The sequence below is a fragment of the Myotis nattereri genome, assembly GCF_964212035.1.
Source record: "Myotis nattereri genome assembly, chromosome: 19".
Taxonomy (NCBI): Eukaryota; Metazoa; Chordata; class Mammalia; order Chiroptera; family Vespertilionidae; genus Myotis; species Myotis nattereri.
The window spans coordinates 25,251,251-25,266,991 of NC_138095.1; the positions used below are offsets into that span (position 1 = coordinate 25,251,251).

Here is a 15,741-nt window from a genome sequence, read left to right on the forward strand (position 1 = left end):
TGACAGAGTTTTATTTAAGGGTCTTAGAATTTGCAAACTGAAAACAAAGCTAGGCAGAAACTCAGAAGTGTTCCAGAGAGAACCATTAATCCATTGCCTTCTGCACGCCCCCTACTGGGGATCTAGCCCACAACCTGGGCATGTACCCTGACCAGGAATTAAACCATGACCTCCTGGTTCATGGGTTGATGTTCAGCCACTGAGCCACACCAGCCAGGCCCTTAACATTTTTTAATCCAAGTATAATATACATATAGAAAATACATCATCATGATATAGCTCAATAAATATTAACAAAATGAATGTCAGGGCTGATGTAAAGGTGAGGCAAACAAGGTGAGAGGGAGTGTCTCCTTCCATTTTGCTCCCTAGGTATCCTGTTTGCCTCACCTTTGCCACAACCCTATGGAGTAAACATGTTAAATCAGCACCTAGATTAAGAAACAAAATACCAGTAGCCCCCCCAAGAAAACCCAGTCTTATTTTGTAGTCACTGTTCCACTCAACAAAAATATCTCTATCCTGACTTCTTTTTTGTTGTTGTTGTTAATCATCACCCAAGGATATTTTCCCATTGATTTTTGGTGAAAGGGAGAGGGAGAAGGAGAGAGAGAAACATCAATGTGAGAGAGACACGTTGATTGAGTGCCTCCCCAGCATACCCCAACCAGGTCCAGGGATTAAGCCTGCAAGTGAGGCATGTGCCCTTGGCCAGAATTGAACCCAAGACCCTTCAGTCCATGGTCCAACGCTCTATCCACTGAACCAAAGCAGCTAGGGCTATCCTGACTTCTATTAGCATAGATTAGTTTCTCTTGTTTTTATTTTACAGATGTAGAATCATAGAGTATGAACCACTCAACATTATGTTGTGATATTTATCCACAGTTCTGCATATTGTTATAGGGCCTTCTCACTTTCCATCTAGTTGATGGGCGTTTGTGTAATTTCCTATTTTTTACTATCTATATACTATATAAAAGCCTAAGCAACCATGCAATCCGTAGCTATGATGCGCATTGACCACCAGGGGGCAGACGCTCTGCCTAGTAGGTTAACTTACTGCTGGAGTCTGGCTGATGTGGGTGACACTGGTCGGACACGCCCTGGAGCCCTCCCACGATCTCTCCCTGACCCCGATTGTGCACTGGTGGGGTCTCTCAGCCTGGCTTGTGCCCTCTCACAATCCGGGACCTCTTGGGGGATGTCCACAGGCCAGGCCGAGGGACCCCACTAGTACATGAATCTATGCACTGGGCCTCTAGTTAGGAATAGTACTTCTGAACATTCTGCACAGGTTTTTTAGTGAAATATGTACACATTTCTGGTAGGAATATAATTGCTAGGAGTAGAATTTCTGGGTCAAAGGATATGTGTACATTTAGCCTTTAATAGGTACTACAAAACAATTTCCAAAGTGGTTGTGCCAATTCACACTTCCATCAGCAATATATGAGAGTTGTGGCTGCTCTACATCCTCACCAACCCTTGGCATTTTCCATCTTTTTAATTTTAACCATTCTGGTGGGTGTGTAGTAGTATGTCATTGTGGTTTTAATGTGCATTTCCCTGCTGACTAATGAATTGAGCACCCTTTCATATGTTTATTGGCCATATTAGATATCTTTTTTTTGTGAAGTGTCTTTTCAGGGTTTGTCATTTTTTTTCTGTTGAGTTCTGTTGGGTTGTGTTGCATTCTTATTGATTTTTAGGAGGTCTGCTTATACATATCTATATATATGAAAGCCTAATATGCTAAGTGTCAGACCGTTCTACTGTTTGACTGGTCGCTATGATGTGAACTGACCACCAGGGGGCAGATGCTCTGACCGGTAGGTTAGCTTGCTGCTGGGGTCTGGCCTATCGGAACTGGGCCGGACACGCCCTAGAGCCAACCTCCCATGGCCCCTCCCCAGCCTCTAAAATATTTCTTCTAATTAATTTTCTTTCAGTATGCACGAATCCATGCACCGGGCCTCTAATATATATTCTACATATAGGTCCTTTGTCAAATGCATGTATTATAAATACCTCTTTAGTATTTCTTATAAGGCAGGTATTGAATTAATAAATTCTTTCAGGTTTTGTTAATTTGGAAATGTATTTATTTTATCTTTGTTTTTTAAAGATAGCTTTGCTCTCCCTGGCCAGTTTGGCTCAGTGGATAGAGTGTTAGCCTTTAGACTGAAGGGTCCCGGGTTCAGTTCTGATCAAGGACACCTGTCTTGGTTGCAAGCTCCATCCCTGGTCAGCGTGCATTTGGGAGGCAACCAATTGATACGTCTGTCACATTGTTGTTTCTCTCTCTGTCTCTCCACTTCTACTCTCTTCTAAAAGTCAATGAAAAAAAGTCCTCAGGTGAGGATTAACAATAATTGAAGATAGATTTGCTTGGTACAGAATTCTTATTTGACAGTTTTTCCTTGAACACTTTGAATATGTTATCCTACTGCCTAATTGGTCTCCATTGTTTCTGCTGAGAAGTCAGTCTTAGAGGGTTCCCTTGTAAGTGACAAGTTGTTTTCTCTTGTTGCCTTTAAGATTTTCATGTTGTCTTTGGCTTTTAGCATTTTTACTATGGTGTGTCTGTGTGTGGATCCCTTTGTATTTATCTTACTTGTAGTTCATTGAGCTTCCTGGATGTAAAGGTTAATGTTTTCAATAAATTTGGATGGTTTTAGTCATTGTTTATTTAAATATTTCTTTCTCACCTTTCTCTCCTTCTGGTTCTTCCATTATGTGTGTGTTGGTGTGTTCCCCATTTCTTTGAGGGTCTTGTCATTTTTCTTCATTCTCTTTCTCTCTGGTTTTTGGATTGCATAATCTCTATTAATCTGTCTTCAAATTTGCTAATCTTTCTCCTGCCAATTCAAATCCACTGCTGAAGCTCTCTGATAAAATTTTCAGTTTTGCACCTTTAGTTCCAGAATTTCCACTTGGTACTTTTTATAATTTGCATCTCTTTATTGGATGTGACATTGTTGTCATACCTTCCTTTGTTTCTTTAAAGATGATTTTCCTTAAATCTTTGGTCATGTATATGATGTATACTTTGAAGCCTTCATGTGTTAAATTTGATATCTGGTTGCTCTCACAGGCATTATGTGTTACCTGCTTATTTTTATAGTGTATGGGTCATACCTTCCTATTTCTTTACATGTCTTATAATATTTTGTTGTAAACTTGACATTTTAGATCATATAGCAACTATGGTTATGGCTCTTTTTTCACCTCTCGGACTTGTTATTGTTAATATTTCTTTGTTTATTTGTTTAGTGAGTGGCTGATTATTTTAGTGAAATATATTTTCCCCTGTAGTATTAAGCCTCTGAAGTTGCTACTCAGGTAGTGCAGCCTTGGATATGCCCACAGTCATCTTGGGATGATGATGATTTAATCAGGGCTTTCTTTGACTGTCTCTTTCCATGACCACACCCAGCTTTTAAATTAAACTAATTGCTGGTGATTATTTTCAACAGTGTTCCAGGCATAAATTTCTCTAGAGACTAGTCCAATCAAATTTGTGCTCCTTGAAGGGATGGTTCCTTAGGTTAGTGTTTGAGATTTCTTCTGTCCTCATGTGGGCTCCTCCCAGCCGCTTCTATTCCTGATTATCTCTCGCAACTAGCCAAGTTATAGTTTAGCCTATATTTCCAATGACCTCTCAAATTTTTCAACACAACCTCCTTTGTATTTGAGAGTGCCCTTTGCCTTGAATTTCTTTCATGCTCTGTTGCAAATAAATCACTTTCCTAGAGAAACGTTTAGGAGTGACCTCTTTGATGTCCCACTTCTACCCCCTGGTAAAATCTCTAAGCTATAGCCCCAGAGCTGGGGGTGGGGACAATGGCAAGCATCTCTCAGAGTAAAATTTCTGATTTAGGAACTGAGTACTAGCTAAAGAGGAACATTAGCTTCAGGTCTTCTCTGCTTGATTCTCCCAGCATGGAACCACTGTCTTATAAACCAGGGAAAGAGTGATTGGTGCCTTCGCACTCTCAGAAGTACTTCACCCAAAGTAGAGCATTAGTCTCATCTGGGGGGCTGGGTGGAAGATGGAAACCCATAATTCCTGGCCATACTGACATAGAATTTATCCTCAGCAACACATAGCTAGGGCCAGGATGAGAAATGCTGACGTCTGTCCCTCTCATAAATAGAGCCTTCTTAATGTGAGTTGGGGGAGAGGGAGCTTGGCGTTCTTGGCTACACCAGTCTGGAGTTGAGTGGAGTGGAATCTCACTGAGCCAGGAGAATGGAGGGAGTTATTTCGGTTCAAATACTACAGATTTTTGTTGTTCTTGCCAAATTTTTGTAATTTTTTTTTTTGTATAGAGTTTTCTTCTTTTGCTGTATGTCCTTGGGACCATTTCAGAGACTTTACGATTTTAAAAATAGTTTTCACCAGTTATTTTTTTCTGGGAAACAGGTCTATGAAACTCCTTAGACTGATGTGCTGTAAGTTTATCTTTTATACAACATCCTTGCAAAGCAAACTATAGGGAAAGAAAATAGATCAGTAGGTTTTAGGGCTGAGTGTGAGGTTTGACTACAAAGGGGCATAGTGGAGTTTTGGGGGTTGATGAAACGTGTGTGTGTGTGTGTGTGTGTGTGTGTGTGTGTGTACATTTGTCAGGACTGTATACTAAGATATTATTTTTTTACTGTGTATGAGTTATACTTAAGCAAAACAAATGTGATAAAGCTCTGCTCAAGGATTTAAATAAAAACATGAATGATTATAATAATGAGATAAATGGAAAGTGTTAAAAATTGGGGGGGTGGAGGCAAATAGACTATAGAGCTTAACATACTTAACATATCTGAAATTTTCAAGTATTATTAGATGGGATTAACAGCAGATTAGAGGCTATAAAAAATAGATCACTGAACTGTAGAGCAATAGAAAATATCCAAATTGAACTATCAATCATTTTGACATTATTACCCTAATAAAACAATCCAAAAACTACAGGATACATATTCTTTTCAAGTGTTTGTAGAACACTCATCAAGTTAGACCATATTCTGGGTCACAAAACAAGTTTCAGTAAATCTGAAACCAAAAGAAGAATATTAAAAATACCAATATGCCAAAACCGGTTTGGCTCAGTGGATAGAGCGTCGGCCTGTGGACTGAAAGGTCCCAGGTTCGATTCTGGTCAAGGGCATGTACCTGGGTTGCGGGCACATCCCCAGTAGGAGATGTGCAGGAGGCAGCTGATCGATGTTTCTCTTCCATCGATGTTTATAACTCTCTATCTCTCTCTCTTTCTCGCTGTAGAAAATCAATAAAATATTTTTTTTAAAAAAAGAATACCAATAAAACTGGTCAATCTCTAGCTAGACTGGTTGAGAAATTGAGAGAGAAGACACAATTGCCAGTATCAGGCATGGGAAACAGGCTATTGCCACCAATTCCACAGACATTAAGAACAAAATAAAGGACTGTTGTGAAAACTGTATTCTGGTAAGTTTGACAACTTAGTTGAAATAGACACTTTCCTTGAAAGACAAAAATTAGCAAACTGACATTTGTAGAAATAAACTTAATAATCCTATATTGGTTCAAGGAATTGAATTTATAACAAACCCTTCACATAAAGGAAGCTCCAGGAACGATGGTTTCACTGTTGAATTTTATCAAACAAGGAAGAAGTAAGGCTAATATTAAACGAACTCTTTAAGAATATAGAAGAGAAGACTTCACAGCTCATTTTATGAGACCAGTATTATCCTGACACTAAAGCGAGACAAAAACATAAGAAAAGAAAACTAGGACCGCCGAAACCGGTTTGGCTCAGTGGATAGAGCGTCGGCCTGCGGACTGAAGGGTCCCGGGTTCGGTTCCGGTCAGGGGCATGTACCTGGGTTGCGGGCACATCCCCAGTGGGAGATGTGCAGGAGGCGGCTGATCGATGTTTCTCTCTCATCGATGTTTCTGACTCTCTGTCTCTCTCCCTTCCTCTCTGTAAAAAATCAATAAAATATATAAAAAAAAAGAAAAAAGAAAACTAGGACCAACCAATATCCCTAATAACTGTAACTGCAAATGTCCTTAATAAAATATTAGCAAATCAGTCTGTGGAAAGGATAATACATGACTAGATGGGGGTTATTGCAGGCATACAAGTTGGGTTAAGATTTAAAAATCAATCAATGTAACTCACCATATTGCCAGAATAAAGGAGGAAAAGCACACGATTACCTCCAAAGATGCAGAAAAAGTATTTGACAAAATTCAACATCCATTTGTAATTTAAAAAAAGAGACTTCTAGAAAACAAGGAATAGAAGTTCCTCAACATTATAAAAGATATTTACAAAGAACCTGAAGAGAGCATCATACTTAATGGTGAAAGACTAAACACTTATGGCTAAACAGGATATCAATTCTTACCACTTTGATTCAACATTATGCTAGAGGTCCTGGTCAGTGAATTAAGGTAAGAATAAGAAACATAAGGCGCACAGATTGGAAAGAAAGATGTAAAACTGAATTTCTTTTGAATTGAAATGATTGTGTTATAGAAAATTCTAAGAATCTACAAGAAAGATGCTACCAGGATTAATACATAAACTTAACAAGTTCTGGGATACAGGATCAATATATAAAAACCTATTGTATATCTCTATATGACCAATGAACAACTGGAAAATGAGATTTAAGACCGTTAATGTCATTAGTCATCAGGGAAATGCAAATTAAAACCAAAGTGAGTTACACATTTACTAGAATGACTAAAAATTAATATGACAATACCAAGAATGTTGTCAAGGATGTAAAGCTTTTGAAATTTTTAAACATTGCTAGTTGGTATGTAAAATGGTACAACCAATTTTGGAGAACATTTTATGAGTTTCCTAGCAAGTTTAACATACACTTACCATATGGTATAACACTTTCTCTCTAAGTTATTTACCCAAGAGATATGAAAACATGTAATCACAAAAAGACATATACACAAATGTTCACAGCAGTTTTATTCATAATAGTTCCAAACTGGAAACAAGCCAATTGTGGTATCTTTGTGCAATGAATAATTATCTATAATAATAAAAGCATAATATGCTAATTAGACCAGACGTCCTTCTGGATGACCTTCCAGACAAAGCCGGGGCTGCAAGGGAAGCCCGGGTCCCGGGTTCCGGACAGAAGCCAGTGCCAGCAGCCCGGTGAAGAACGGCCTACCCTTGCACAACTTTTCGTGCATTGGGCCTCTAGGTAGCATTAAAAAGGAACAACCAATACGTGCAAAACTGAATGAATCTTTAAAAGTCCGAAAAAAAGACAAGAGCACATCTGTATGATTTCATTTACATGAAAACCTAGAAGCAAAAATAATCTAAAATGATAGGAAACAAATTGGTGTTTGGATGGGGTAGGGATTAGATGGGGATTTACTGCAAAGAGACAAAGGAAACTTTGGGTTCGTGAAATGTTGTCTATCTTGATTGTGGTGGTTACAAGTATATACAGGGTATCCCCAAAAATGTGTACACATGTTAATAGCTGATAGATCTTACATTTTGAAAATGAAATGTATTTTAATTAACACTGCCTTTATAATTATTCAAAATATATATACATTTTGGAGGGCACCCTGTATATATTTATGAAAGCTTATAGAAATGTACACTTCAAATAATGGAATAGTATGTAAATTTTGCCTCATTACAGTTGCATTTCAAAAAGCAGTGACTCACAATGTTAATTATTAAAGCCCTATGTCTAATTGTCCCAAATTGGAAACAACCTAAATGTCACTCAGTAGGATTGGTTGAGTAAATTTTGGTAGAACAATAAAATGAAGCACTATGGAGCCATTAAGAATATATTAGAGATTCCTGGCTGGGGTAGTTCAGTTGGTTGAGCATCGTCTTGTGCACAAAAGGGTCACCAGTTTGATTCCTGGCCAGAGCACATACCCAGGTTGTAGGTGTGACCTCCGGTCAGGTGTGTGCTGGAGACAACCACTGTTTTTCTCTCGCATTGATGTTTCTCTCTCCCTTCCTCTCAAATCAATAAAAAATATTTTTGTAAAAAAGAATATATTAGAGAAATAAAGTTAGTGATATTGAGAAAATATCTGTACTTATTTGGTAAATGAGGATAAAATAAAATAAGCCACTTATTAGCCTCCCAGTTTATAATTTGGGTTATGTCAATAACTTGTGCTTATATTTTTATAACTCTATAATTCCGTATAGAACTGTGTTATGTAGTAAGCCATAACTGATGTTCCTTTCTTGCATAAGTTTTTGTTTTCCCTGTGGTTAATAATTGTTTTCATTTTCTTAGTTTTCTCTATACTTACTCCTAATTCAACTTCAAATATTCTGCTGACTATCTAGACTTGAACTGTCCAAAATGGTATTCACTAACTACATGTGGTTGTTAAAATTTAAATTAATTTTAATTAGATAGAATTATAAGTTTAGTTTCTCGGTCACACCAGCCACTTTTCAAGTGCTTTGACTAGTGAATGCTGTGTTGCACAGTGCAGATATAGAACATGTCTATTGTCACAGGGAGTTCTACCAGACAGTGCTGGTCTAAATCTTCTCTGAGATACTCAGAAGCAATCATTTCATCCTGAGAAGTTTCTCCTGGAGCTTTCCACTTTTGACTAAATCTGCGTGATTGCTCTCTCTGCCTGGTGCCAGCCTTTTATCCCAGAATCTCCCTTCACCAATTTCCAGGGAATTCTTTGTCTCTCCTTGTGTTAGATCTCCTATTTCCTATTCTTGGTTTGCTCTCTCGTTTCCATGTAACCCTCTGGTAACTTCCTTAGAGAGGATCTTTCCTTTGGAAGATCTTTCCATTCTCAGGGCTTCAAGCATCACATGTGTGGTGTTCACTCCCAACTGTCATATCTTTAGCCCTGACCATGCCCCAGAGCTGCATTTCTGTATCTTTAACCTTCTGTTGGGCATTTCCACTTCGATGACTCACTACTGTGTCAAGTCCAGCATGCTCACCTTTTTGTTAGCCATCGCCCTCCACCTTTCACACCCAGAACGAGTTTCTCTACCCAGCTTCCCTGCCTCTCAGCATCACCTTTATCCTTTCAATGTCTTAAGTTCAGAACCCTGCTATCACTCTCCTTATTTAGTCAGGCATCAAAATTCCACCAAGCCTTCCCTTCCCAGTCTGTTCTTTCTGCCAAAACTCGAGTCCAGGCCTTCATCCTCTCACACTTGAATTGTTGCCACAGCCTCCAGGCTCTCCCACAACCTCCTGCCCTATCCCGCATACCACTGCCAGTCTAATCGTCTGCAGTATAACTTTCGTCATATCACTTCCCGAATGAAAGCATCTCATGACTCCTACTTCCTACTGCATCAAGTCTAAACACCTCTCACTGACTTTCAGGCTGCTCATGATCTGGCTCCATGTTACCTGTCCTATTTCCCACTATTGCCCAACATGTTCCCCTTCCTGGTTACGTCAGTTCTTTTACTGTCACGAGAACAAGCCAAGTGAATTTCTGCCCTGCATCTTCACAAACATACTTCACCTGCCCGGAATGCCTTTCCTCCTGCCATTGATGCCAATCACATTTGTCTTGCAAGAGAAATGCCTATGTTTGCTGTGTCCACTTTCCTGCTTTCTGTTCTCCTGAACCTACTTTAATCAGGTGTTCATCCACACCACTCCACTGTCTAATACCTAATTCCCAGTATTTTCCTATCAGTAGTCACTCCCTCAGTCTTTGCAATCTCAGTAAATGACACCATCATTTCCCCACCTCCTGGGACTAAACCCTCAGAGCCACCCTGCGTTCTTCTTCCTTGTAACCCTCCTCCAGTCCACCAGCAAGTCCGGTGAGCTCTCCTTGGAAAGAGATTTCAAATCTGACCACTTATGACTATCTCATTGCTACCCCTTTAGCCTAAGTAAGCACTACAGCCGCAATGGCCTCCCTCTTTTCATGTTGCCCTCACAGTTTATTTGACATAAAGCACTGAGTCATCTTTTAAAGATATGAATCTGTTCATGTCTACTTTACTTTCCATGGCTTCAGTTTCTACAACAGTGGCTGTAGAATATGTATTATAATAACAGGAAAAAAATAAGAAATGGTACAGTCTTTTAAAAAATAATATTTCTGTTTAAACTTAAATTTATTTTGAAACACTAACTTACAGCTGCGAGGACAGCACAAATGATGTACTTTTCTGAACCAGTTGCTTCACCACTCCAGAACACTGCAGTCTGAGATGTCCAAGGCATGGGCCTTCTCCTACGTAATCGCATACAGCCATGGAAGCCAGGGAACTAATTTTGATACATTGCTGCCATCTAACCCTCAGATTCCACCCAAGGTTTCCCAATTGTCCCAGTCACGTCCATTCCAGCAGAATGATCCGGGTTAGAGCATCTGTTGCATTTACTTGTTAAATGTCTTTAGCCTCCTTTAGTTTGGAATAGTTCCTCAGTCTTTCTTTGACTTTCATGACCTTGACGTGTATTTATAGAATGGCCAGTTATTTTGTAGAAGGTCCTTCAATTTGGGCTTGTCTGGTGTTTCCTCATGATTAAATTCAGGGTTTGCATTTTTCAAGAATACCACCGAAGTGGTGCCGAGTACAGACTCATCGCCTGTCAGGTGACACATGATTTTGAACTGTCCGTTACTGGTGATAGTTATTTTGCTCACTTGATTAAGGTGGTTTCTGTCAGGCTTCTCTACTATAAAGGTACTTTCTTCCCCTTTGTAATAAGTAGTTTGTAGGAAAGTACTTTGAAACTATGTAAATTAGCCTTTTCCTTATTAAATTTCCTATTCATTATTTAGTTATGGGTGCCTATTTTATTTATTACTAGCATTTACTTTGATGCTTTCACTGTCTCAGAAATTTGCTAGTGGGAGACCCTTCAAGCTGTGTGTGGTTTTTGGTTTTTGTTTTGTTGATTTGGCATGTCCCACTTTCCTACACTTTGGCACAACAAGTTTGGCACAACTTTCCCCGTCCCAGCTCTGGAGTCAGCCATTGCTCCAGGGTCCCCTGGTTTGTCAGTGGTTCCTTTTAGTCGCCTTGATGTGACTCTTGCAGTGGAGAGAGCTAGAGAATATATGTATAAGCATACACACACATCTGTATTTATGTCTCTATAGAATAGAATTCACACCTCTATTGACAATTCTGAGTCACTTCTATAGAAATTATTCTAGTTTTCTCACTGCCCATATTTGTAATTTCTCCATCCGTGAGGAACCTGGCTCCCATTATACGTAGCATATTTACTTCCTTTATCAGTCCCCTCAGTGTAACCAAACTCCCACCCTTGCCACCTTCCCCACACACGTGTAGGTGTCCACCTCTCGGGCTCTGACTCGCCCACCCTGGACCTCTTCCCTCTCGCACCTACTGTGGGTCAGTGCTTACGCGGCCCTCCTCACTGCCTTCCGCCCTGATTCTTCATGCCAGGCCTGTCCTCCACATGGACGCCCTTCTCCCTGCTCAGGCTCTGACACCCCTCCATGTGGATGCCTGCCTTGCTCTGCCACACCTCACTCTGGCATTGGGACTAAGCTGTTCATCAGGGATGGGAAGAGGAAGAACGAAGGTCAATATTTTATTTAGCAAAGACTTCCTAGTTAGTGTAGATTTGGCACCAAGTCGAGAAGGCTGTAACATTTCTGTTCCTTTCCCCTAAAAAAGCACATTAGTCAGTCTGAAATAGCATTGTAATCCATGAACAAGAAGCCAAATCAGATCTGAAAGAACCCAACCTAGATCAATGTAGAAACAAAACATCCAGATAAAAGATTCCTCACATTTTTTTTCTATCTGTTGTTCAAATATTTTGGTATTTAGACACAGCCTCAGAATCACTATTAAGTGCTAATGATTATAAGTTTATGAACCTTACATTTTGAATATGGTGGTTTCTGATGCCTGAGACCCTTGGATCAAAATTAATTATATCTTTTAAAACTGAGAAATGCAAATATTTTGTCATAAAAGCATTCATGTCATTGAGTTATACCACAGGATTTTGCAAGGCAGTGTCTACACTGAATTAATTGTTCTTTGAAACTTTAGAACTAAAACCTCTGCAAGATCGCCCTTGATAAGCATTTCACAGATTGAAGCACTGATGAGCAATCAGGATGTTGCCATCAAAGAGACAGCTCCTGGAGACTACAACTTTCCCAGGACAAAAAATACCCGTTTGCCTCCAAATCCTTTAAAGATATAAACTAACCATTCCAAGAAGTAGCTTTCTCCTTCCTACCCTTACTTCAAATTTTCTTTGAGAAAAGGCAAATTTAGTCTTTCTTCTAATCAAGATGTGATATGACTGGACTTCTGTTTAATGCTAAGCCAAAACATTCCCAAACTCCCACTGCATTCCTGGGAAGCCCTGAATGCTATTGAAGTGCTATGTCTCATTCCTTTAGGGAGTCGAGCACTCTCTGTCTGTACCCTCGTGGAGACCTGGAAATGGAACACAGCCTCCATGACTGCTCCAGCCAGGTGGGTCAGATTAGCTGTACAGTCCACTTGCGAGGCAGCTAACAACACTCCTTTGTGGGAATTCGAGCACGCTGTACAAAGCTGCTGATGACTTCATGGGCCAAAGAAAGCGGGTCTCACATTGTGGACTAAGCCTAAATATTAATACTACTTTATATTTATGTAGTGTCTTTTTTCCAAGGAGCTCCAACCTCCACAGACATGATGTCATTAATCCTCAAAGCATTGCTGTTTGGTACATGGCAAATATTCCCCCCTCCCTTTTTTTACTGTGATGGAAACTTGAAAGTCAGTGATGGAACCCAGCCCCCTTGTTCTCAGTCCTTACACTGTACCCTGAAAACAAGCCCCGATGAATAATTTTTCAGGCTTATTCATCGCTTCTTGGGTGGGATTTGAGAGGATGTCTCAGTTTGTATGCATTTCAATTTTCAGTGTCTCTAGGTTCCACACTCTTTTTCTTCTTCATTTTAAGTTAAGCATTTTCAAGCATATGTAGTTCATCTTCTGCGGTTGCATTTATAGGAACACTAGAAATTTGTAGCTAATATTTGAAGTTAAAGATTTTTGTTACTGAATATGTAATCTCACTTGTCACTCAAAGATCCCTTATACTTTTTTAAAAAATCCTCACCCAAGGATGTGTTTTTATTGATTTTAGAGAGAGGAAGGGAGAGAGAAGGAGAAAGAGAAACATTGGTGTGAGAGAGAAACAGATTGGTTGCCTCCCATATGTGCCCTAACTGGGGATCAAACCCACAACCCAGGCATGTGCCCTGATGGGGAATCGAGCCCACAACCTTTTGGTGTACAAGATGATGCTCCAGCCAACTGAGTCACCCAGCCAGGGCTGCATTATACTTCTTATAACCCAAGATGAATTAGATTGTAAAATTCCCATACCAGCTCAGAGCACATTTCATTTACTAGTAGAGCAACCACATATTCAGTTTGTATTGGGTGATAACATGTACCATATATTGTGCCAAACATTTTCAAATATATTACCTTATTTTACATAAGTAATATTTCATGAGAACCACTTAGATCAGTGGTTCTCAACCTGTGGGTCGCGACCCCTTTGGGGGTCGAACGACCCTTTCACAGGGGTCGTCTAAGACCATCGGAAAACAGATATATAATTACATATTGTTTTTGTGATTAATCACTATGCTTTAATTATGTTCAATTTGTAACAATGAAAATACATCCTGCATATCAGATATTTCCATGACGATTCATAACAGTAGCAACATTACAGTTATGAAGTAGCAACGAAAATAATTTTATGGTTGGGGGTCACCACAACAGGAGGAACTGTATTAAAGGGTCGCAGCATTAGGAAGGTTGAGAACCGCTGACTTAGATTAAGTCTCATGTGTAGGACAAGGAGGAAAAAAAGACACTAATAGAAATATGGCCTCAGCTGTTACAATCCAAAAAAAAAAAGAGCTCAATTAATTTTAATTCCCTTAGTGGAAATCCCCAGTGTAAATATTTCCATAAAAAGGGAAAATGTGGGTAAATTTGAAAACCACCAGGAATGAGCTCAATACCCCCACCACCACACACACAAAACTTAAGATTCCTGTAGACTCAACTATTAATTCAAAGTGGAGAAGAGAACAAACACAGCCATATCTCCTGATGACAAATATTTCTTGATTTCACTTGGTTAGACACTTCCTAATCAGGAATAGTAGAACCAGGAGTTACAAACCACAGTGGCCTAATTTTAAACACTTACAAAATCAGTTTCATGTCTCATTTTTAGATTCTTTTATTCCTACTGTATTGCTGAATGAGATAATGGCGGTGAAAAGAGATACTTGGGGGCAGGGGGCGAGGGGGAGATCCGAAAACTCTTCTAAAACAAGGAGAAACTTTCAACTTTTAATCATTAGATTCTGAAAGCCCCATAAAACGTGCCAGACGCCCTGCAACAGTAATTCCAGTCTACTCTGCTCCCTGGCCCGGCCCAACTTGAAATGGCCCTACATTTCTAAATAAATGGTGTTTAATTTGAAACTGGGCAGCCCCATCCATCATGGAAAATCTTTATAGTTTGGAAAATATGTCCAGTAGGTCATACGTTAGGTATATAATCTAGTCATATTCTGTAGCATAGCTACACTGCAGTTTATATTCAACAACCTTGGGTTTTTAAGAAAATATATTCATAACATTCTAAATGTTTGTTTTCTCTTGTCATAGGAAATACTAGCCAAAAGGAATAGCCGGTATCCCAAGTAAGAGTTTAATGAGGGGAAATTTAGAAAGTGGTAGTAAAAAAAACTGACGTTTGCCTAGCAGCGTTGCCATGTGGGGTTGTATTATTGTTGCCTGCACAATTCAGGGATACCTGAAGCACAGACAACAATGTGAGTGGCGCCCCCTGGAGGTGAGCAATGCCTGGCAGCCCCGATTTTAACCAATTCGGAAGGTTTTTGAAAATGCTCTTATTTTTTCTCTGATTCACAGTTCACCAATTGTGACCTGCAGTAGGACTTTGATTCTTATTCTTACGGGTTTTTTGGGGCTGTGTGTACGCAAAGTTCTTAGTGTTTCCTCTCCATCTTGGTTCCAGAGACTTCCCTGCTGACTGAGGTTAGCACACTGGTCTGGCACACTCCCAGCTCGCGGTTCTCGTGAGTCAGGGAAAACGTGTGCAGTTGGAGAAGCTTGTCAGACATGTTCAACCGGCCCTGGGCTTATTCATGAAGTCCCTCCCTGCATCTCCTCTTCCTCTACATTCCTGCATTCCTGTGTGAAATGCTGCTTAGAGTGTGTTGTTTACACATCTGTGTTCTGACTCCTTGAAACGCTGCTGCCCATCCCTGCTGTGACACCCTGCTGCGCCCATCGCCACCGCAGCACTTAGCATGGGACCTTGAACCTCTCTTTCCTGACCCTCCTCCTTTACCTTCCACGCCTTGATTTTCTCTTATTTCCCTTTGTCCTGAGGAGAGCACGTGGTCTCTAGATGGGGAGGTAACTGAGGCAATGGGAAGAAAGCCCACCTCCATAGGATGAGACCGGAAGTGGCCCCGGCTAGGAGTGTTACTTGGTCAAAACCCTCCACCTCCTCATTCATTCTTACTGTGGCCAGGCCTGCTTCTGCTTTATCTACTTATTTACTTTTTTATTTATTTACAGAGAGTGGGAGGGAGGGGGAGAGACAGAGAGAGAAATGTTGATGTGACAGAGACTCATCGATTGGCTGCCTCCTGAGTCAGGGCTGGGGATTGAGCCT

General features: G+C 40.0%; 1 protein-coding gene across 3 annotated transcripts in view; it reads left to right on the plus strand.

The window, feature by feature from the left end:
- The window catches only part of HORMAD2 (HORMA domain containing 2), a 51,280-nt gene that overhangs the window by 24,217 nt on the left and 11,322 nt on the right, over positions 1 to 15,741 (plus strand). The window lies entirely within an intron of this gene.